This window comes from Pongo pygmaeus, chromosome 6 (genome assembly GCF_028885625.2).
Source record: "Pongo pygmaeus isolate AG05252 chromosome 6, NHGRI_mPonPyg2-v2.0_pri, whole genome shotgun sequence".
Classification (NCBI taxonomy): domain Eukaryota; kingdom Metazoa; phylum Chordata; class Mammalia; order Primates; family Hominidae; genus Pongo; species Pongo pygmaeus.
The window spans coordinates 88,737,482-88,760,594 of record NC_072379.2 but is presented as its reverse complement, the minus strand read 5'-3'; the positions used below and the strand labels follow the sequence as shown (position 1 = coordinate 88,760,594).

General features: G+C 36.5%; 1 protein-coding gene across 2 annotated transcripts in view; it reads left to right on the top strand.

Annotated features, from left to right (window-relative positions):
- Positions 1–23,113, top strand: part of ZNF804B (zinc finger protein 804B) — a 594,384-nt gene that overhangs the window by 546,067 nt on the left and 25,204 nt on the right. The gene's annotated exons all lie outside the window — the stretch shown is intronic.

Sequence of the window (23,113 nt, the reverse complement as noted above, 5' to 3'; positions counted from 1 at the left end):
TTTTACTAAAACCTGGCAAAACTTTTCTCAAAGTGGTTGGTCCATATTACATCCCTACCAGCTATGTGTGAGAATTGCCAGTTCTAAAGAACAGGCAAAATGAATCAATGTGAAAAAAAAATTAGAAAATGGATTTGTCTCAGGGTTGGGATAATCTCAGAGTGACTAATAAAGTGAATTTTGGACTTGACTTGGAGACCTTTATGGCCCATTTTTCTCAGATACCACACCTACTTCTTATTAAGAATTCCAGTCAGACTTCTCAACTTTCATAATAGATATTCCATCCTTCTTTTTACCTCTTTGTTTTCCAAAGCTTAAGAACTACCAGATATATAGATTGCTAGCATTTTAAACTCTTGTCCAAGATTTTATGAGCAAATTGTCTGCTTTTCAGGTTTTTTTTTTTTACGTTATTATTATTATACTTTAAGTTTTAGAGTACATGTGCATAATGTGCAAGTTAGTTACATATGTATACATGTGCTATGCTGGTGTGCTGCACCCATTAACTCACCATTTAGCATTAGGTATATCTCCTAATGCTATCCCTCCCCCCTCCCCCCACCCCACAACAGTCCCCAGAGTGTGATGTTCCCCTTCCTGTGTCCATGTGTTCTCATTGTTCAATTCCCACCTATGAGTGAGAACATGCAGTGTTTGGTTTTTTGTCCTTGCGATAGTTTACTGAGAATGATGATTTCCAATTTCATCCATGTCCCTACAAAGGACATGAACTCATCATTTTTTATGGCTGCATAGTATTCCATGGTGTATATGTGCCACATTTTCTTAATCCAGTCTATCATTGTTGGACATTTGGGTTGGTTCCAAGTCTTTGCTATTGTGAGTAGTGCCGCAATAAACATACATGTGCATGTGTCTTTATAGCAGCATGATTTATAGTCCTTTGGGTATATACCCAGTAATGGGATGGCTGGGTCAAATGGAATTTCTAGTTCTAGATCCCCGAGGAATCGCCACACTGACTTCCACAATGGTTGAACTAGTTTACAGTCCCACCAGCAGTGTAAAAGTGTTCCTATTTCTCCACATCCTCTCCAGCACCTGTTGTTTCCTGACTTTTTAATGATCGCCATTCTAACTGGTGTGAGATGGTATCTCATTGTGGTTTTGATTTGCATTTCTCTGATGGCCAGTGATGATGAGCATTTTTTCATGTGTCTTTTGGCTGCATAAATGTCTTCTTTTGAGAAGTGTCTGTTCATATCCTTTGCCCACTTTTTGATGGGGTCGTTTGTTTTTTTCTTGTAAATTTGTTGGAGTTCATTGTAGATTCTGGATATTAGCCCTTTGTCAGATGAGTAGGTTGCGAAAATTTTCTCCCATTTTGTAGGTTGCCTGTCCACTCTGATGGTAGTTTCTTTTGCTGTGCAGAAACTCTTTAGTTTAATTAGATCCCATTTGTCAATTTTGGCTTTTGTTGCCTTTGCTTTTGGTGTTTTAGACATGAAGTCCTTGCCCATGCCTATGTCCTGAATGGTAATGCATAGGTTTTCTTCTAGGGTTTTTATGGTTTTAGGTCTAACGTTTAAGTCTTTAATCCATCTTGAATTGATTTTTGTATAAGGTGTAAGGAAGGGATCCAATTTCAGCTTTCTACATATGGCTAGCCAGTTTTCCCAGCACCATTTATTAAATAGGGAATCCTTTCCCCATTGCTTGTTTTTCTCAGGTTTGTCAAAGATCAGATGAATCACAAACTTAACTAAAAGAATTGATATTCAAGGAAGATGGTCTATTTGACCAACTATTCATGTATTACTCTAGGAATTCTATGTTATGTCCTATTATCAGGTCACACAGCCCAAATGTCCATTATCTGTAACATGTTATTTTGCATATAAAAAATCTATGTTGCTAGATTGCAATTTAAAATAAAAGTTCTTGTTTTTTATTTGCTTGTTTAACAGTTGAAATTCTATTGATGTTTATAACGAAAATACTTGCTTTTTTCTCCTCTCTAGGATTCTGATTACTATTTAAGTTTTATTCATATATGCCAACTAAAGGCATTTCTAAAGTGAAATATCACAGTTTTAAACCTTCAAATACGAGTTAAAAGAAAAATATCCACAACAACAACAACAAAACTCAGCTGGCTTATTCAGAGTGCTTTTCAGAAATTTACTCACTTTGGGAATATCTAGTTTTCTTTGTTGATTAAACACGTCTGACTTGACTCACTGCTCTAAAATTGCCAGTTTTGAAAATAATATTTTGTTTTATTTGTCCTAAGAGACTGAGGGTTAATTGCTTTCTCCCATTTAACTCTTAAAATGTATCAGTTTATTTACAGTATTTAACATACATATATTAGGACCTTCTTATTCTATAAAAATAGAACTACTTGTTTAATTAAACCACTAATTGCCTTAACCAAAGGAAAACATCTTACTGAAATAAATGATTTGTCTTGGTAATAGAAGTGTCAAAAGTGCAAATAGATCCCTAATTGATAGATAATTTCCCAACAATTAATTCTGCTGCCTAAGTATTCCCCAGCTAGATCCATGTTGCCTCTCATTTTAGATCAGCACATCACCATCTGCTGCTTGATTATTTCTTTGCCTCCAGTCTTGCCCATTTTATCTACGCTACTACCTTTCATCTTTGTAAAGTACAGTTATGGCCATGTCACTCTGCTGTATGAGACATTCCATTGTCTTCCTTCTCACACCACCATATAGTTCAAAATAAAGCCTAACCTCTTTTTGTTGGCTTAAAAGCCCTTCAGAATTCAACTTACTTCTTCTGTCTCATCTCTTACTTTCCCCTATTTTGCACCCCTACTCTATTTATAACTATTTTCTAGCCTTATAAGTGTCCTTTTCTTCCATGTGAATCTTTGTATATGCTGTCTTTTTTTTTTTAACCTGGAACACTCTACAGCAGCTTTTATACTTCATACACTTAATGACTGCTCTTCCTGTGATGTACTACTGAGTAGAGGAAAAAGTTAGAGCTATTTTTAATTAGTGGTGAAGGTAAGCCTCTGACAGCATGATATTGGATTCTGAAGATGAGAAAACAGCCTTCTAAGGAGAAATGAGAGTAGTCTAGAAAGGGCAAAAGTCCTCAACTGGGAAAGATTATGGCATACTTGAGTCATAGAAAAAAGTCAGCATAGCTGGAGAGCATTGGAATGGAGAGGGAGGCAGAGAAGAGAGAATGATGGAAGATGAAACTGAAGAGGTATATACTGAGTGTCTAAATCATGTGTGATATCACAGACCATTCCAAAGACCTTGGATTTTAGTCTAAGATCATTTCTAAGCCACTAATAAGCTTTCATCAGGCAAAAGATTTAATCTGAAAAAAGTTTTGAAGTGATTGCTCTGTTTGTATTGTAAACAGTGGATAGAAATGGAGGAGCATGAAATTGGCAGCAGAGAGATCTGCTAGATCTCTCTAGCAGTAGGTGGCATCTAGGAAGAAAATGATGGCTTGGGTAGGTATAAGCATTGGACAGGGATAAAAGCTACTAATATATAACTTAGGGGATGAGCTAAACAGAACTTGCTAAGGAATAGGGAGTTGATAAAAATTCTCTTATATTTATGTAGAGAATTTCAGAGATTGGAATTTTTCAAGTGTGTGTTTTTTTTTTTGGTGGTTCTCTTTTTTTTTCTGCAACAGTAACAATGCATCAACAAAAAATTCTGATAGATACCTTAAACTTACCACACACTTATTTTGACAGCTTTTCATCTTATTTTTTAGAGTTTAGCTGATCTCCTTGATACACAAGTTTATTCATGGACGGCTGAAACATGCTTATTATTTATATCAACTAAATAAAGTGGCCTGCAGTAGTTGATCTTGACAGGACAATGCAATAGCTTTCTTGCTGATGTGACTCATTATTTTCTCTTCCAAACTCACCCTGTGAACCCTATGCACCACCATCACAATTTCCTCAAGAACCATTTCAATTAATTTTCTTTTCTGCTTAATATAGTTTTTATAGCCCACTATACCCAGGACTAGGTTTATCTTTCAGGCTTCATTTCTCTTTTCTTTTCCTCATGAATGCAATGTTTCAGCTAAAAATAGCTAGTTAGTGTTCCTTGAATCCTCCAGAATTTTATCATTATTTTGTCCTTACTCTTGCAGTCTTTCACAGGACATATTAATATCCTATCTGTAAAACAAAATTCTACCACCCTTAGAGCTTGGAATGAGAGTAATGCATACTAGTTAAGAGAATTAGCTTTGCAGTTAAAGAAACATAGGTGAGAATTCTGCCTCTGTCACTTAATAGATGTGTGACCCTAGCAAGTTCTTAGCCTAAGGACCAGTTTCCCTTTCTTTGAGATGGGGAAGATGAGACTATCTACTTTATGATGTTGCACTAAAAATTAAATAAGATCTTACCTGCAACACATTTTATAACATTGTTTGACATAAATTAAGCACTGAACAAATGATAGGTATCAATATCTTTATTAAGGTTCACTTTAAATGCTATGACTTTATATGAAAAACTCATGGCATCAGCTTGAACTATCAACTTGAATGTGATGTTATATATTCCCATTGCTGTTATATATATTATGAGACATATATACATAAGCACAAACAATGTCTTACATGTTCATTATCATAACCAATTGTCTACATCTGTTGCATCATTCTTACCACATTCTGTTGTGCAGTAAGACTGTGTGTATACCAAATATATAATAATTTTTTTTGTCCCATATCCAATTCTTAGATAACTGATTTATGCCCTCCTTTCACATTGCTTGTACCTGTATTAGAGTTAAGCCTCAGCTCTCTGAACTCTACATGAGAGTTAAGCCTCAGCTCTCTCCAACCCTGTCACAGCTATCGGGGACATGGATGGACCCTTGGTGTTAGTTGTTTCAGGTACATTCTTTTCTTCCATTACTTAGAAATCAGAGCCTGAGAATATGTCATCTTGGGCAATGTTAAGCTAGAACTTGGAATGGCCATGTTCAGATCTAATGCATTATAAAATAGAGGAAGCTATGCTAGAGACAGAGAGAGACAGAAGAGTGATATAGTTGATCACAGAGAAGGAGAGATGGGAGACCATGCAGTCCTCTATTGACAGATAAAATAATTTCAATTCATAGCTTCCTTGTTCCTGGTGTCAGTCCATTTTGCAATCTAGCTACACTTCCTGCCAGGTCTTTTGGTGAAATAGCCTATAGTCTTCCATGAAATTATCTTCAGTTTTAGTAGATTTTGTTACTAACACATAAACCATCTTTGTGAGAGGCCACATGCCTATCTCCATTCCCTTCAAGCACTATAGCTGCATGAATATCTTTTCCATCTTCATCTAGGTCAGTGCCTAACACAGAGCAGCAGTAACAACCTGATGGCAATAAATTGGTTTTACCATTGCTCACAGTCTAGAATTTAACACAATACTATTCAGGCACAAAATCAAGCTGATTTAAAAGTAAATTTAAATTAATTTTCTTTGAAAACATTGGTAGTGTTTTACAAAAATCCTTGAGATTTTCTCTGAGATCCTGGGAATTACTATATTAAACCAAAGTGTAGTAAGTATCAAAATTGGCTTTACTTATGAGTGTGTTTCATGCATTTGGAAAAAGCAAAGATATTTCTGGATTGAGATCTTATTCTACTAAATAATAGCTTCTTTGAAGCTGTGTTGTATTCCAGACATTTCACTTATTAACCAAGGAGAAGGCAGATATTTGTATATTGCTGGCATGAAGACATTCTAAATTTCACATTCTAAATCTCAAATGGATATTTCAAAGCTTTCAAAGTTGTATTTTTTGAAACTTCAATTTATGTAGAATAGAAAATGTAACTATTTTGAAATATAATTTAAAGTTCTTTGTCCTGTGAAGATGGCAATGTCATGATTCCAAGGGGGAGTAATGATGTGTTAAAAGGTACACAAAAAATTAATCAAAGAAAATAGATTGCAGAGGTTACCAGCTAGAGCTCAGGAGTCAAGCAGCCTGGACCTCAAATAAATTCTGTAAAATTAATTGCTACTTGTATAATTCTGAGCAAGTTATCCAACATCTCAGCCTCAATTTTCTTATCTTAAACATCAGGATGTAGATGCAAATAGCACTCACAGAGTTTGGGAAAAATTAAATCAAGCTATTTAAGCAAAAGGTTTGGCATTATATCTGACATGTAAAAATCTTACAATTCATGTGGGCTATTGGTATTTCATTGTAGTAGTCATAGACAGATTTTCATCTGATTTTACTTTTTTCCTGGCTTCAATAAGTATTAGATGAAAAAGACTATAAAACTGCATCTATGACAAAAATTATATTTATAAATTAATTATGCATAAACATTGAAAGGGCAAACTCCAATATTTTAACAGGGATCTTTGCTAATAAAGATAAGAAACATTTTCAATAATTCCTGCTGGTACACATGTATTTTCCAAGGCTCTACTAACCAAGACAGACTTAATTTGCCCTCAGCTTAAGTGAACTTTAGACAGGTTTATTCCGGACTATAGGACCTTGACTTGACCTCCCTTTTTAGAGCACTTTTTAATGAAAACTTTTAATTATAAATTATTTATCTGCCTCTTTGAAATGTAAACATTCTATAATCCATAAATGTCTTTCCCAAAGTCCTGGGAGTCATCCCTTTGAAATATAAGCATGGAAGGACATAGGCTCATTGTCTCCCAGTGCCTGTGGGACCATAGGAACCTAACTTTAATAAGCAACAATTGACAAGCACAGGTGGCCTCATCTCATTGATGGACTTCTCCCAAAACATCCTCCAGTATTTTTCCATTAGTTCACTCCTGCCTTTAAAAATTACCTGCCTTAGTTCAATGGGGTTGAGTTCAATTTCTCTCCCCTATTTCAATCGTCTCTGTCCTTTATTGTAATAGTCTTGAATGAAGCCTTCCTTGCTTGTTTAACTTATCTGGTGCAATTTTGTCTTTTACATTACAAGGATTGTATCTATGGTAAAATAGAAGTGCAGAGGATGTGTGGGTATGTGTGTGTGTGTGTGTCTATCTGTCTAGACATAAGAAAATTTTTGTTAGCTAAAACAGCTAAAGAGGAACTGAAGTTCAATGTCATTAAAGTGTTTGTCTTCAAACTTATCTCTTAATAGATTACAATGATTGTATTTTAGGAGAACCTGCCAAATTCAAACACTCAGCTATGTCATGGCAGTATAGTGTCAGTCCCAGAGACTTAGCAGCTAATAGATTTCTTTCTAAAGCACAGACCTCCCATCTAAGTCCAAGTCCCCACTGGCTACTAATTTATAGAGTAGCATTTGGCAAAAGACATAGTCTTAATCTTACCTGGGTCTCATTTTCCTGTTTATAAAAGAGAAAAAAGAAGTTCTAAGAAGAAGTACAAAATTCGAAATTGAAAAAAGAATAAAATATTTTCACCTAGAAAGATTTTCTCTCCTTTGGTATGCAAGACAGACTTGCATTAGAGACAGCATAGCATGGCTGGTTACAGCCACTCTCTAAAGTGGGCTGGCTGCCTGGTTATGCCTCTAAGTGTCTGTGCCTCCACTGTGTAATGAGAATGATTATAACAGCATTTATGTCATAGTTTTCTTGTGAAGATTAAAGGGATTAATACTAATAAAGAACTTGCACTTTCAATGTGCCTTGTACATAGTACTTCGAAGTCATCCTAGCTTTATATGTTTGCTCTTATATCATTATTATTATTAAATATTTTGATACACGTTAAGGAGGAACACAGTGGCCACCAGTCAATTTGATTTTGAACATGAAAACAGTCTGTTATGATTTTCTTTTGGCAAAATTGTAGGATTTTATTATAACCATGACAAGATCAGGGTCACATGCACTTCTGAGATCAATAAATTACTACATCATATAGTTTGAAAGAAAAATTCTGTTAAAAAAGTAGAAAAGAGGCTGGTGTAATTTTAAGTAAGTAGTGTCTCTGTCATAGTGTCCATTTCCAAGGTAATTAGGTGTTCTTCCTCAACATAGTTTGTTGTTGTTGTTGTTGTTTGTAGCATGTCTTTTATTAAATGACTGCATTATAATTTGAATAACAAATTTCCTATAGTTGAAATATTCTGGATAGTTTCCAATTTTTTATCATTATAATAAATGTCATAAACATAAATGTTATACATCCACAAGGGAAATAAAAACGTATGATGATAAAATCTCAATCTTCAGCAGATTATTTTATAAGTTCTTTTTTTCCTTATATTTCTGGTATTAATTTTTGAAAGAGGATATTTTTTGATACACACATTTATTTGAAGATCCAATGACATTTATTCATCCATAGATGAATCTATCTACATTGAATACTTTTTATGTGTACATAAAAAGTACACATCTATCTACATTGAATAAAGATGTGTACTTTTTATGGTAGCCATTTTTATTCTGATACTTTATAAAGATACTAAAGGTTAGATTGCTTTGTTTAGGAAAATTAAAATGTATGGCTTTCTGAAATTATCATTTTTAATAGATATAATAATTGTCCCAATTTTGAATTAGTGTAGTTAATACAATTCAGGAATTTTGTTTTAAAATAGACTAAACAAAATAAGGGATATATAAAGAGCACCATTAAGTAGCACCAGACAGCTGACTTACCCAAACAGATTTCATCTCCAAGCACAATTTGTATCCAATCAGCAAACAATTCAGAGGTCAAAGAAGATGATTTTTACCTGAATTACAAATTACAGTTAATTGCATAATCATATTAACAAAATATCTTATCCCATTATTGTTGTGTATTCATAATAGTTTTCTGAGATTTGAATGTGAAAGCAGGTCAAATACTTTATAAGGAAGGAAATAGAAAGAGGCCCATGATATTTTCACAAAGCCAAGGATTCCATGCATGACCGTGCCTGTGTCTCACTCTGCTCTTATTAAAACTCAACACCGGCAATCATTATTTTTGCTTTGACACATAATATTGAATTTTAAATTTTAGTTGCTTAAAACATTGTCATCTCCACTGATCGTGTCTTTTATTTTATTTTTTCTAGAAGTATTGAAAGCTGTGAAATTATGTAAGTCTGGCCTTGAGAAGGAAAATTTTGGGGGCCACTGATACTTTAGCACTGAGTTTGATGAATTCTGCTCTATACTCAAATATTTCTGAAGGCAACAAAAACTGCAAAAGTTATGTAGTTGACTTTCTTTTTTAACTTAAGCTAATTTTAGGACTGGGTGTAGGGAAGAGACATAAAAATGAATGAAGAAAATACATTTTATTGAAATGGTTATAACTTGTATATCATTCCCCAAAAGAAGCAATCACAGGCAACTTCAATAGCGGTTTAGAACACAGATTTAGGAATTATACAGACATTTTGCCCCCAAACTTAGTTCTATCACTATTACAAGGAACAGCCATTGTTCAGATGTGTAATGATATGTGAGAGATGCATTTTTAGACGTGGAATTGCAGAATCAGGATGATGATACATATAGAAATGTAATTGCTATTGCCAAATTACCCTCTAAAAGGACTGCACGCATCCGTTTACACTCCCAAGAGTAAATGAATCTGCTTGTTTCTTCATACACTCAATGATACTAGGTTGTATAAAAACATTATGACTTAGTTTAATGAGAGAAAAACATGAAGCCTCTAATGTTTACATTAAATTTCTTTATGAGTAACATTATTTTATTTTTAAAAGTCAAAATGAATCTAAGGAAACTTTCTTAGTGCTTCTGCATTTCAAACTAAAAGTTTTACATAATAAATATTTGAAGATATAAAGCACACAATGAACCATGCATAGAGTATTAGAAAAAGTATAGACATAATCCAAAATATCCTTTTAAAATAATATTTTAAAGTGGTTAATTGCATTCATAAAATTATTAAGTCAGTTAAACACTATCCAAGTTTTAAATAAACATTCTAAATTTGCATAAATGCACACATTTTTATATTCGCCTTGAATGTCATACTTTACTGGAAAATCTGAGAATGGCCAATATTGGAACAATGCAGCTGTTCCCATGTATTTATGAAATATATTGCCACTTAAATTATAAATTTGATTCTAGTGGCAATTCATTCATTTAGAGTATCTTTTCAAGAGGTTTTGCATTAACTAAAAGAAACAGTATATAAAATATTACTTTTGAGCAGTAATAGCTATATATGTAGATAAAGTTTTATTCAAATAATTTTAATTTTAAAAACAATACATTTCCAGTCAAGTTATTTGCCTTTACATGAGGCACTAATTATTGAGAAAATAACTAATATAAACTTATAGAAATGTTTGTTTTTATAGTTCAGAAAATGAGAAATTTAAAAAGAAATTCCACTCTAAAAATACAACCCAGTTTATTTAGGAACACAGATAACTCAAGAGTTGATTTAAAGGAAAAGATGCTTGCACAGCCTTGCCTAATAACGTTTTTTCCTCAAGTATATACTCAGCTAAAACCTTAGATTCCCAGGTTCTTGCAGTTAGTAGTGAGGCATATGACAATAGTTTCCCAAATGTGCTTAATAAATAGAGTTGTACTTTTGAAAAACAAACACAGAATAAAAGTATTTTTAAAAGACTTCTGATCAATTTCACTTGCAAGAAAAAAAGTGAGTCTTTTGAGTATTTTTCAAATACAATGCTCCTTACTCTTGGAATATTTGAACGCTCTTGACAGAACTATATTTTCCTTATTTCTTTGTTCTGCAGTACCTTCGTGCAAAAATAGGTAAGGCATTAGAAAAGACCATGAATCTCTCAACTGCCTCATGCTGTTTTCTGTGAGCAATACTAGTGAAATGCATGAAATAAGAGATGATTCATTATTTTGAGTTCTGAAAATTAGTTGTGCATTTAATAGTTCTGTGAGATCCTATTCAGTGAGAATATTCAGGGCTTGTTTTGATAACAAAGTCAAATTTGATTCAGTTAGACTCCTGAAGGAAGTTGGGAATATGAAGGCTAAGTCAACATCCTAATAGGAATTCCAAGTTATTCCCTGTATGCACTGGTATTTTTGCATTCTGGAGACTCAAATATATTACTAACAGTTAAATAATACTGATATTTTTCTGCAAATATAATTATCTCTTTCTTTTACCACCATCTGCTTTTCTACTTTTCCATTCACATGGATGTCACTCTCAGGAAAATTCTCCCATAAGTATACAAATGTGGAACTAACCACCTCCCTCATCCTGAACTAACAAGAACAGGGGTGTTTCTCTACCCAGTGTTGGCAAACATCTTGGAAAGGCTCAGATAGTAAATATTTTCGGTTTTGCAGCTCATACAGTTCCTGTGGCAAGGATTCAACTCTGCCAATACAGTCTGAAAGTAGCCTTATGTAGAAAAGTAGAAGTGGCTGTTTTTATATTTATTTACAAAAGGAGGCTGAAGGCCAGATTTGGCCCATGGGTCTTAGTTTGCTGACTCCTACCTGTAACACAACATGCCTAAGAAGAAACTAATCCCAAAACTTCTTTTGAGAGAATTAGTAATTTTATTTATTTATTTAACTTTTATTTTAGAATCAGGGGATACCTGTGCAGGTTTGCTACATAAGTATATTGCCTGATACTGAGGTTTAGGCTTCTAACGATCCAAGTAGTAAACATAGTACCTGATAGGTAGTTATTTAACCCTTGCCCCTCTCCCTTCCTTCCCCCCTTTGAAATCCCCGGTGTCTATTGTTCCCATCTCTGTGTCCAAGTGTACCCAATGTTTAGCTCCTGCTTATAAGTGAGAACAGAACATGTGGTATTTGGCTTTCTGTTTCTGCATTAATTCACTTAGGATGAGGGCCTCCAGCTGCATCCATGTTGCTGCAAAGGATGTGATTTCATTCATTTTTATGGCTGTGTAGTGAGAATTAGTAATTTTTAATTAAAGATGTAGAGTAAAATGATCTAGAAACTTCTCTATATTTTATTTGGCAGTTCAATGACTTAAACTATGTGGAGAAGAGTTTTAGATTTGAAAGAAGCAATATGCAGAGGCCAGGCATGGTGGCTCATGCCTGTAATCCCAGTACTTTGGGAGGCTGTGGCAGGCAGATCACAATGTCAGGAGTTGGAGACTAGCCTGGCCAATATGGCGAAACCCCGTCTCTACTAAAAATACAAAAATTAGTTGGGTGTGGTGGCGCACACCTGTAGTCCCAGCTACTTGGGAGGCTGAGGCAGAAGAATCGCTTGAACCGTGCAGGCAGAGGTTGCAATGAGCCAAGATTGTGCCACTGCACTCCAGCCTGGGCGATAGAGTGAGACCCTGTCTCAAAAAAAAAAAAAAAAAAAAAAAAAAATAAGCAGTATGCTTGGTTGAACACTAACTGTAACCCTTCCTTTTGGCAACATTTAATAATTTTAGTAGGGCAGACAATGCTGGTCACTTAATCAATGTCCATTCCACTCTCTCTCCTCACGGACGAAACACGGATTTATTTTGAGGGATGGCCATATAGCTAGCTAAAAACCTGGATGTCTCACATTTCTTACTTAAATGTCAATAGCATGTGAAGTTCTTCTAACAAGTTGTGTGAGGGTGGAAGTCTACTCAGGTTGACTTCCAAAGCTGTTGTTTTTAAGGCAAAGAAAAAAAGAGTCACCTTTTGCTCTGAGCCCTTCTTCCTGCTTTCATGGAATGCAGTTCTGTTGCTTGACATTTCTCAGGCATATTGTGACTTTGAGGATAAAGCCACATGTTTAAGTTGGAGGAAACTGAAAACTTGGAGAAGACTGAGCTGTGGACTCCCTTGAGGAGGTGTAAGTATCATGGTGTGATTGAATATAGATTCTTGGTTAGGAGTAAAACAAACCTTATTTGATTAAGCCACTGAAACCAAGATTCTGATATGTATAGCTCAACTGAATACTATCTTTAGATTTAAAATAGTGTCTCTATTTTATATAAGAGGAACATGATCCAAAACTCAATTTTACACCAGAGTCTAATTTCATTAATTTCATGTTTCTCTTCCTGCTTCTATTTTAATAGTTATTTTTTCAAAGAGAGTTCTATTTCAGAAGATTTAGGTAGGAAATTAAGGAAATTTCAAAAACCCTTTCACTGTGCTAAGGTGCTCTTACTTTGTAGGTATGTTCAAACTAAATACTTCTGTCTGCAATATTCTCAGCAGCAGGCATCGCTGACCCTAAACTAGAGTATAAAAGAGTGGGAAGATGAAGCAGAAATTGAAAAAGCTCTTAAAAAATCAATAAAATGTTAGGTTGTACAAGATATTGAAATACAAGACATTGCTCTTAAGAAAACAGCTAGATAGCTAGGTCAGAGTGCAATAGGTCAAGTCCTTTTTATGAACTGAGCAGGGAGGATGTGACCATGAAGGAGTTGCACAGCAGGGAAAGATTGCTGCAGAGCAGATAACAGCCTGCCAGATAAAGATGGCTTCATGTCAGGAACCACAGAATCTTCTGGGAGAGCAGAGGTTTGCTAAAGGATTCTCTTAAGATTTTTTTTTTTTTTTAATTTTTGGGGCCTAGTGCAAATGCGTTTCTTTCCCACAAGAAACATAATTAATTCTCCTGATCTTTACAAATAAATAAATAAAGATTCCCTTAAGACCTTGGTCTTGTCCACATGTGACTTGAAGCAATAGAGGTAGAAATGAACCTCACACAAAAAAAATATCCTTTCTGATTCTCTTAACTCTACATTATAATACTTGGAAATATTTCTGACGTCAGAGATTTGAGAAATTTATGTGAGTACTTTGTTTTACAATAATGAATATGTTTCAAATATTAACTGTAAGGAATTTATAAGGTAGATTATATACTAGACTATAGAGAATATACGTAACATTCAAACACTCTCCACTTCGTCTCAAACAAATGGTGATAATTTTGAAATGCTACTGCATGAGAAAGTGTCTGAATTTTTCTGTTCTGGAATCTTTCCTTTTTTTTTTTTCTCACATTGAATTTATTCTCCATGGTATAGACTGTGATGGAATGCCAAATTATTTCTTCTGAAGCCTTATTATTAAGTATTAGTCTAATCAAATATTTACTCAAGACATAATCTTTCATTACTGAATTTTTATTTGTTCATTACAGAAGTGCTGGATATTTCCAAACCTGAACACACTCTCTGTAGATACTTCATGGGAATTAATATTATTGCACTATCACATGCATGTTCTTATCATGCTATGAACATGGCAATTAAAAGCCCTGTGACTACTACTACTAACTCAGTTGGAAAAGCAATTATCCACTTACTCATCACCAAGGCACTTCTTAGGAAGGCATTTCAGAACAATAATCAATAGAGATATTTATGTTGATATAGTATTGGTTATATTCATGTCTGATATAATGTGGGTTACAATGGCACTACAAAGTTTAACTTTGGATATGCCATGGGTAGAAATTAAATAAACCTTGTAATTAAAACCAGATAAAAGTTCATGCTTTGTACCACAGCTGACTTGGATCTTGGCCATAATAGCTAAAAGATGAAAGGATCTGGGTAATGCCTCAGAGGTAGTGGGACACTAGAGCTACCCATTTGCCATTTGAGAATTTCTCAGATGATCCTGGGCCTTGAAAAGGAATGGTGTGGCTTGCCTGGGGCGCATACCTTCAACACCTTACCATATGCCACTCCCTCAGCCAGGGAGGTGACTCTAGTCCACTCTGAGTTATAAAGAATTTTTTCTCTTTCATGCACCACATTATCAGTTTGTCCTAAAATCTAGAAATATCCTCAAACTAACATGTAAATCAACAGCAGTGTCTCTAGGCCTGGCTGTATCGCTCCAGAACATTGGGCTCAGCCAGTTAAACTCTGACAAGCAATCTTTATGTCCTGATTGTCCAAGCACAAATGGCTGACCATCAGCAATTAAACATAGCATCCAGCAATTCATATTCTAGCACATGTCGAATGAATCCTCCAGGAATTATCATAACCAATTTAACTCAACACTTCCAAGGAAGAGGATTAAGGTGTGCACACCCAGAGTAATTTCTTCTCACTCATTCTTTTAGCTTGCTTGTGGCACAATTGGTCCTTAGAGCAAGAGTCACATCAGGGAAAGTATGCCTGGATGCATTTATTTCAGCAATGTCAGGAAACTCATCCTGGTTAGTAGCCCAAACTGTAGCTTCTAACATGGGAGATCTTTAAAAAATACTTTAGCCCATTTCACTATATGTTTGTATTGCAACCAGAACACATAAAAAATAATGGCATGCAGCTGGGTGCTGTGATGCATGCCTGTAGTCCCAGCTACTAGTAAGGCTGAAGAAGTAGGATTGCCTGAGGCCAGCCTGGGTAACATAGCAACACCTTATCAAGAAAAGAAGAAAAAAGATAATGATATGCAAAGAGGCAGAAAATAAAGAAGTCCCATTTTAATCATGAGAGTTCATCTGGGAAGTAGTAGACTTTTTAATAGAATTTAATTCTTTTGATTGTAGTGTTATTCAAATTACAACTTATCCTGTTCTAGATTATTGTTAGTGATCTGTAAATGTCTTCCAAATCATTTGATAAAAACACTTTCAAACAATGAGCAGTATTTCAGAACAGGCTAGACTTTTGAATCCACAAAATGACACTGTTATAAATGTCCAGGATTCTGCATAAACTGTGCTTATTTTTTCTTACTGTTAGGAAGATTAGATATTCTGTTTTCAAGTCACAGTCCTTTTTCTTGTCTCTCATTTGGTGTGGATCAAGTCACTTAACCTTCTATGTGTTTGTTTCTTCATCTTTAAAATTAGGTTAATAATTTTGACCTTTTGCCTTGGCGTTTTACTCTGAAGTAAAGAAAAACATTAACACTTGGAAATTATCCTGGGATCTATAGATGAAAAGTGCAGAGATGGAAGGAGTTATTCTATTTAAAAGAAAAAAAGTAGACACACTTGAGTGAATTCACTTCACATGTGTGTTCTGCTTCAGTGAAGTTGAAAGAAAGTGGTTACTGGAATAGACAGATGTTTACATGCATGTTTGGACTGGTAAGCAATGATATTGAAAATATTACTATTCCTAACACAGAGACGTACTGGCCTGATCAATTTGATTCTTCACTTATTTATTCACAGCTGAATTCTGCTTGCAATACACATGCAAAGCATTCTTGCTGGCAGGTAGGGGAATAAAGATTTTTTAGTTTGTGTTTTTAAAATGAACTCAAGAAGAAAGTTAAATTCCAAATGCTTCGTAAATATATTTTTACAAATATGTTTCTATAAATTTTAGTTTACCTCTTGCTGAGAGAAAATCAAATGCATTGTGAAAAGTGGAGAGGATATGTGAAGACCACCTTCCCTTTCTTTTCCTTGATCTCTGCAACTGTCCTTTATTGCATTGTTTTTGATCTGGGTAGAGGTTATGGAAGGTAACTACTCTCCAGAACTATGAAGCCTATCTGCTTTGTCATTTCTCTTTAAGTCCCTTTAAAAAAATCCAAGGACAATACTACTCTTGGGAGGAGCCAAGATGGCTGAATAGGAACAGCTCCTGTCTACAGCTCCCAGCGTGAGCGACGCAGAAGACGGGTGATTTCTGCATTTCCATCTGAGGTACCGTGTTCATCTCACTAGGGAGTGCCAGACAGTGGGCGCAGGTCAGTGGGTGAGTGCACCGTGCGCCAGCCAAAGCAGGGGCGAGGCATTGCCTCACTTGGGAAGCGCAAGGGGTTGGGGGTTCCCTTTCCAGGGGTGATAGAGGGCACATGGAAAATCGGGCCACTCCCACCCGAATACTGTGCTTTTCCAACGGGCTTAGGAAACAGTGCTCCAGGAGATTATAGCCCGCACCTGGCTCAGAGGGTCCTACGCCCATGGCGTCTCGCTAATTGCTAGCACAGCAGTCTGAGATCAAACAGCAAGTCGGCAGTGAGGCTGGGGGAGGGGCGCCCGCCATTGCCCAGGCTCGCTTAGGTAAACAAAGCAGCCGGGAAGCTTGAACTGGGTGGAGCCCACCACAGCTCAAGGAGGCCTGCCTGCCGCTGTAGGCTCCACCTCTGGGGGCAGGGCACAGACAAACAAAAAGACAGCAGTAACCTCTGCAGACTTAAATGTCCCTGTCTGACAGCTTTGAGGAGAGCAGTGGTTCTCCCAGCACGCAGCTGGAGATCTGAGAACGGGCTGACTGCCTCCTCAAGTGGGTCCCTGACCCCTGACCCCTGAGCAGCCTAACTGGGAGGCACCCCCCAGCAGGGGCAGACTGACACCTCACACAGCCGGCCAGGTACTCCAACAGACCTGCAGCTGAAGTTCCTGTCTGTTAGAAGGAAAACCAACAGAAAGGACATCCACACCAAAAACCCATCTGTACATCACCATCATCAAAGACCAAAAGTAGATAAAACCACAAAGATGGGGAAAAAACAGAGCAGAAAAACTGGAAACTCTAAAAAGCAGAGTACCTCTCCTCCTCCAACAACGCTCCAACGCAGTTCCTCACCAGCAACGGAACAAAGCTGGACAGAGAATGACTTTGACGAGCTGAGAGAAGAAGGCTTTAGACTATCAAATTACTCTGAGCTACGGGAGGATATTCAAACCAAAGGCAAAGAAGTTGAAAACTTTGAAAAAAATTTAGAAGAATGTATAACTAGAATAATCAATACAGAGAAGTGCTTAAAGGAGCTGATGGACCTGAAAACCAAGGCTCGAGAACTACGTGAAGAATACAGAAGCCTCAGGAGCCGATGTGATCAAATGGAAGAAAGGGTATCAGCCCTGGAAGATGAAATGAATGAAATGAAGCAAGAAGGGAAGTTTAGAGAAAAAAGAATAAAAAGAAACGAGCAAAGCCTCCAAGAAATGTGGGACTATGTGAAAAGACCAAATCTACATCTGATTGGTGTACCTGAAAGTGACGGGGAGGAGGGAAACAAGTTGGAAAACACTCTGCAGGATATTATCCAGGAGAACTTCCCCAATCTAGCAAGGCAGGCCAACATTCAGATTCAGGAAATACAGAGAATGCCACAAAGATACTCCTCGAGAAGAGCACCTCCAAGACACATAATTGTCAGATTCACCAAAGTTGAAATGAAGGAAAAAATGTTAAGGGCAGCCAGAGAGAAAGATCGGGTTACCCTCAAAGGGAAGCCCATCAGACTAACAGCAGATCTCTCGGCAGAAACCCTACAAGCCAGAAGAGAGTGGGGGCCAATATTCAACATTCTTAAAGAAAAGAATTTTCAACCCAGAGTTTCATATCCAGCCAAACTAAGCTTCATAAGTGAAGGAGAAATAAAATACTTTACAGACAAGCAAATGCTGAGAGATTTTGTCACCACCAGGCCTGCCCTAAAAGAGCTCCTGAAGGAAGCGCTAAACATGGAAAGGCACAACCGGTACAGTCGCTGCAAAATCATGCCAAAATGTAAAGACCATCGAGACTAGGAAGAGACTGCATCAACTAACGAGCAAAATAACCAGCTAACATCATAATGACAGGATCAAATTCACACATAACAATATTAACTTTAAATGTAAATGGACTAAATGCTCCAATTAAAAGACACAGACTGGCAAATTGGATAAAGACTCAAGACCCATCAGTGTGCTGTATTCGGGAAACCCATCTCACGTGCAGAGACACACATAGGCTCAAAATAAAAGGATGGAGGAAGATCTACCAAGCAAATGGAAAACAAAAAAAGGCAGGGGTTGCAATCCTAGTCTCTGATAAAACAGACTTTAAACCAACAAAGATCAAAAGAGACAAAGAAGGCCATTACATAATGGTAAAGGGATTAATTCAACAAGAAGAGCTAACTATCCTAAATATATATGCACCCAATACAGGAGCACCCAGATTCATAAAGCAAGTCCTGAGTGACCTACAAAGAGACTTAGACTCCCACACATTAATAATGGGAGACTTTAACACCCCACTGTCAACATTAGACAGATCAACGAGACAGAAAGTCAACAAGGATACCCAGGAATTGAACTCAGCTCTGCACCAAGCGGACCTAATAGACATCTACAGAACTCTCCACCCCAAATCAACAGAATATACATTTTTTTCAGCACCACACCACACCTATTCCAAAATTGACCACATACTTGGAAGTAAAGCTCTCCTCAATAAATGTAAAAGAACAGAAATTATAACAAACTATCTCTCAGATCACAGTGCACTGAAGCTAGAACTCAGGATTAAGAATCTCACTCAAAACCGCTCAACTACATGGAAACTGAAAAACCTGCTCCTGAATGACTACTGGGTACATAATGAAATGAAGGCAGAAATAAAGATGTTCTTTGAAACCAATGAGAACCAAGACACAACATACCAGAATCTCTGGAATGCATTCAAAGCAGTGTGTAAAGGGAAATTTATAGCACTAAATGCCCACAAGAGAAAGCAGGAAAGATCCAAAATTGACACCCTAATATCACAATTAAAAGAACTAGAAAAGCAAGAGCAAACACATTCAAAAGCTAGCAGAAGGCAAGAAATAACTAAAATCAGAGCAGAACTGAAGGAAATAGAGACACAAAAACCCTTCAAAAAATTAATAAATCCAGGAGCTGGTTTTTTGAAAGGATCAACAAAATTGATAGACCGCTAGCAAGATTAATAAAGACAAAAAGAGAGAAGAATCAAATAGATGCAATAAAAAATGATAAAGGGGATATCACCACCGATCCCACAGAAATACAAACTACCATCAGAGAATATTACAAACACCTCTACGCAAATAAACTAGAAAATCTAGAAGAAATGGATAAATTCCTCGACACATACACCCTCCCAAGACTAAACCAGGAAGAAGTTGAATCTCTGAATAGACCAATAATAGGAGCTGAAATTGTGGCAATAATCAATAGCTTACCAACCAAAAAACGTCCAGGACCAGATGGGTTCACAGCCGAATTCTACCAGAGGTACAAGGAGGAGCTGGTACCATTCCTTCTGAAACTATTCCAATCAATAGAAAAAGAGGGAATCCTCCCTAACTCATTTTATGAGGCCAGCATCATCCTGATACCAAAGCCTGGCAGAGACACAACAAAAAAAGAGAATTTTAGACCAATATCCTTGATGAACATTGATGCAAAAATCCTCAATACAATTCTGGCAAACAGAATCCAGCAGCACATCAAAAAGTTTATCCACCATGATCAAGTGGGCTTCATCCCTGGGATGCAAGGCTGGTTCAATATACGCAAATCAATAAATGTAATCCAGCATATAAACAGAACCAAAGACAAAAACCACATGATTATCTCAATAGATGCAGAAAAGGCCTTTGACAAAATTCAACAACCCTTCATGCTAAAAACTCTCAATAAATTAGGTATTGATGGGACGTATCTCAAAATAATAAGAACTATCTATGACAAACCCACAGCCAATATCATACTGAATGGGCAAAAACTGGAAGCATTCCCTCTGAAAACTGGCACAAGACAGGGATGCCCTCTCTCACCACTTCTATTCAACATAGTGTTGGAAGTTCTGGCCAGGGAAATTAGGCAGGAGAAGGAAACAAAGGGTATTCAATTAGGAAAAGAGGAAGTCAAATTGTCCCTGTTTGCAGATGACATGATAGTATATCTAGAAAACCCCATTGTCTCAGCCCAAAATCTCCTTAAGCTGATAAGCAACTTCAGCAAAGTCTCAGGATACAAAATCAATGTACAAAAATCACAAGCATTCTTATACACCAATAACAGACAAACAGAGAGCCAAATCATGAGTGAACTCCCATTCACAGTTGCTTCAAAGAGAATAAAATACCTAGGAATCCAACTTACAAGGGATGGGAAGGACCTCTTCAAGGAGAACTACAAACCACTGCTCAAGGAAATAAAAGAGGATACAAACAAATGGAAGAACATTCCATGCTCATGGGTAGGAAGAATCAATATTGTGAAAATGGCCATCCTTCCCAAGGTAATTTACAGATTCAATGCCATCCCCATCAAGCTACCAATGACTTTCTTCACAGAATTGGAAAAAACTACTTTAAAGTTCATATGGAACCAAAAAAGAGCCCGCATCACCAAGTCAATCCTAAGCCAAAAGATCAAAGATGGAGGCATCACACTACCTGACTTCAAACTATACTACAAGGCTACAGTAACCAAAACAGCATGGTACTGGTACCAAAACAGAGATATAGATCAATGGAACAGAACAGAGTCGTCAGAAATAAGGCCACATATCTACAACTATGTGATCTTTGACAAACCTGAGAAAAACAAGAAATGGGGAAAGGATTCCCTATTTAATAAATGGTGCTGAGAAAACTGGCTAGCCATATGTAGAAAGCTGAAACTGGATCCCTTCCTTACACCTTATACAAAAATCAATTCAAGATGGATTAAAGACTTAAATGTTAGACCTAAAACCATAAAAACCCTAGAAGAAAACCTACGCATTACCATTCAGGACATAGGCACGGGCAAGGACTTCATGTCTAAAACACCAAAAGCAATGGCAACAAAAGCCAAAATTGACAAATGGGATCTAATTAAACTAAAGAGCTTCTGCACAGCAAAGGAAACTACCATCAGAGTGAACAGGCAACCTACAAAATGGGAGAAAATTTTCGCAACCTACTTATCTGACAAAGGGCTAATATCCAGAATCTACAATGAACTCCAACAAATTTACAAGAAAAAAACAAACAACCCCATCAACAAGTGGGCAAAGGACATGAACAGACACTTCTCAAAAGAAGACATTTATGCAGCCAAAAAACACATGAAAAAATGCTCACCATCACTGGCCATCAGAGAAATGCAAATCAAAACCACAATGAGATACCATCTCACACCAGTTAGAATGGCAATCATTCAAAAGTCAGGAAACAACAGGTGCTGGAGAGGATGTGGAGAAATAGGAACACTTTTACACTGTTGGTGGGAATGTAAACTAGTTCAACCCTTGTGGAAGTCAGTGTGGCAATTCCTCAGGGATCTAGAACTAGAAATACCATTTGACCCAGCCATCCCATTACTGGGTATATACCCAAAGGACTGTAAATCATGCTGCTATAAAGACACATGCACACGTATGTTTATTGCAGCATTATTCACAATAGCAAAGACTTGGAACCAACCCAAATGTCCAACAATGATAGACTGGATTAAGAAAATGTGGCACATATACACCATGGAATACTATGCAGCCATAAAAAATGATGAGTTCATGTCCTTTGTAGGGACATGGATGAAATTGGAAATCATCATTCTCAGTAAACTATCGCAAGAACAAAAAACCAAACACCGCATATTCTCACTCATAGGTGGGAATTGAACAATGAGAACACATGGACACAGAAAGGGGAACATCACACTCTGGGGACTGTTGTGGGGTGGGGGGAGAGGGGAGGGATAGCATTGGGAGATATACCTAATGCTAGATGACGAGTTAGTGGGTGCAGCGCACCAGCATGGCACATGTATACATATGTAACTTACCTGCACATTGCGCACATGTACCATAAAACCTAAAGTATAATAATAATAATAAAAAAAAATCCAAGCACATGAATTAGATGCTTAGACATATCTTTTACTTTACATACCTCTATTTCCCTATTTCCCTCTAGTAAATATAAGAAATCCAGTTTTTTCCCCCTTCTCTGATTAATATCAATTTTGTGTAGTATTAATACCCAACAGCACAAATCAAACAAAAAATTTATCAAAGAAAACCCTGATAACAAATCACATTTTAATTCACATTTTATAATTTTACTCTACAGTGATATGAAATCTTGGATTTATGGAAATTATAGATGTTTGGATTAAACACATAAATTATTTAAGACCAGAAAGACCATTTCTTATATAAAATTGACCATAGACAACTGACAACCTTAAATTCTTAGGCTCAAATCTAAAGTGTGGCAAGGTAGAAGTATGCCCAACATACTTCCTTTTTTTTGACTTCTTTGCAAAAAAACTACACTTACCAGTCATACTGTCCAGATGAAAGCCACTCAAACAGTCTGCTTTCAATAAGAACATGAATTAAATACTCTCAGTGGAATCCCACTGCTGGTTGAGTCGAGCATTCTTTGAACATCCTGCTTCACAAAGTTCCACAAAATCTGACCATTCCTTATATTTTAACATGATTACAATTCATACATACT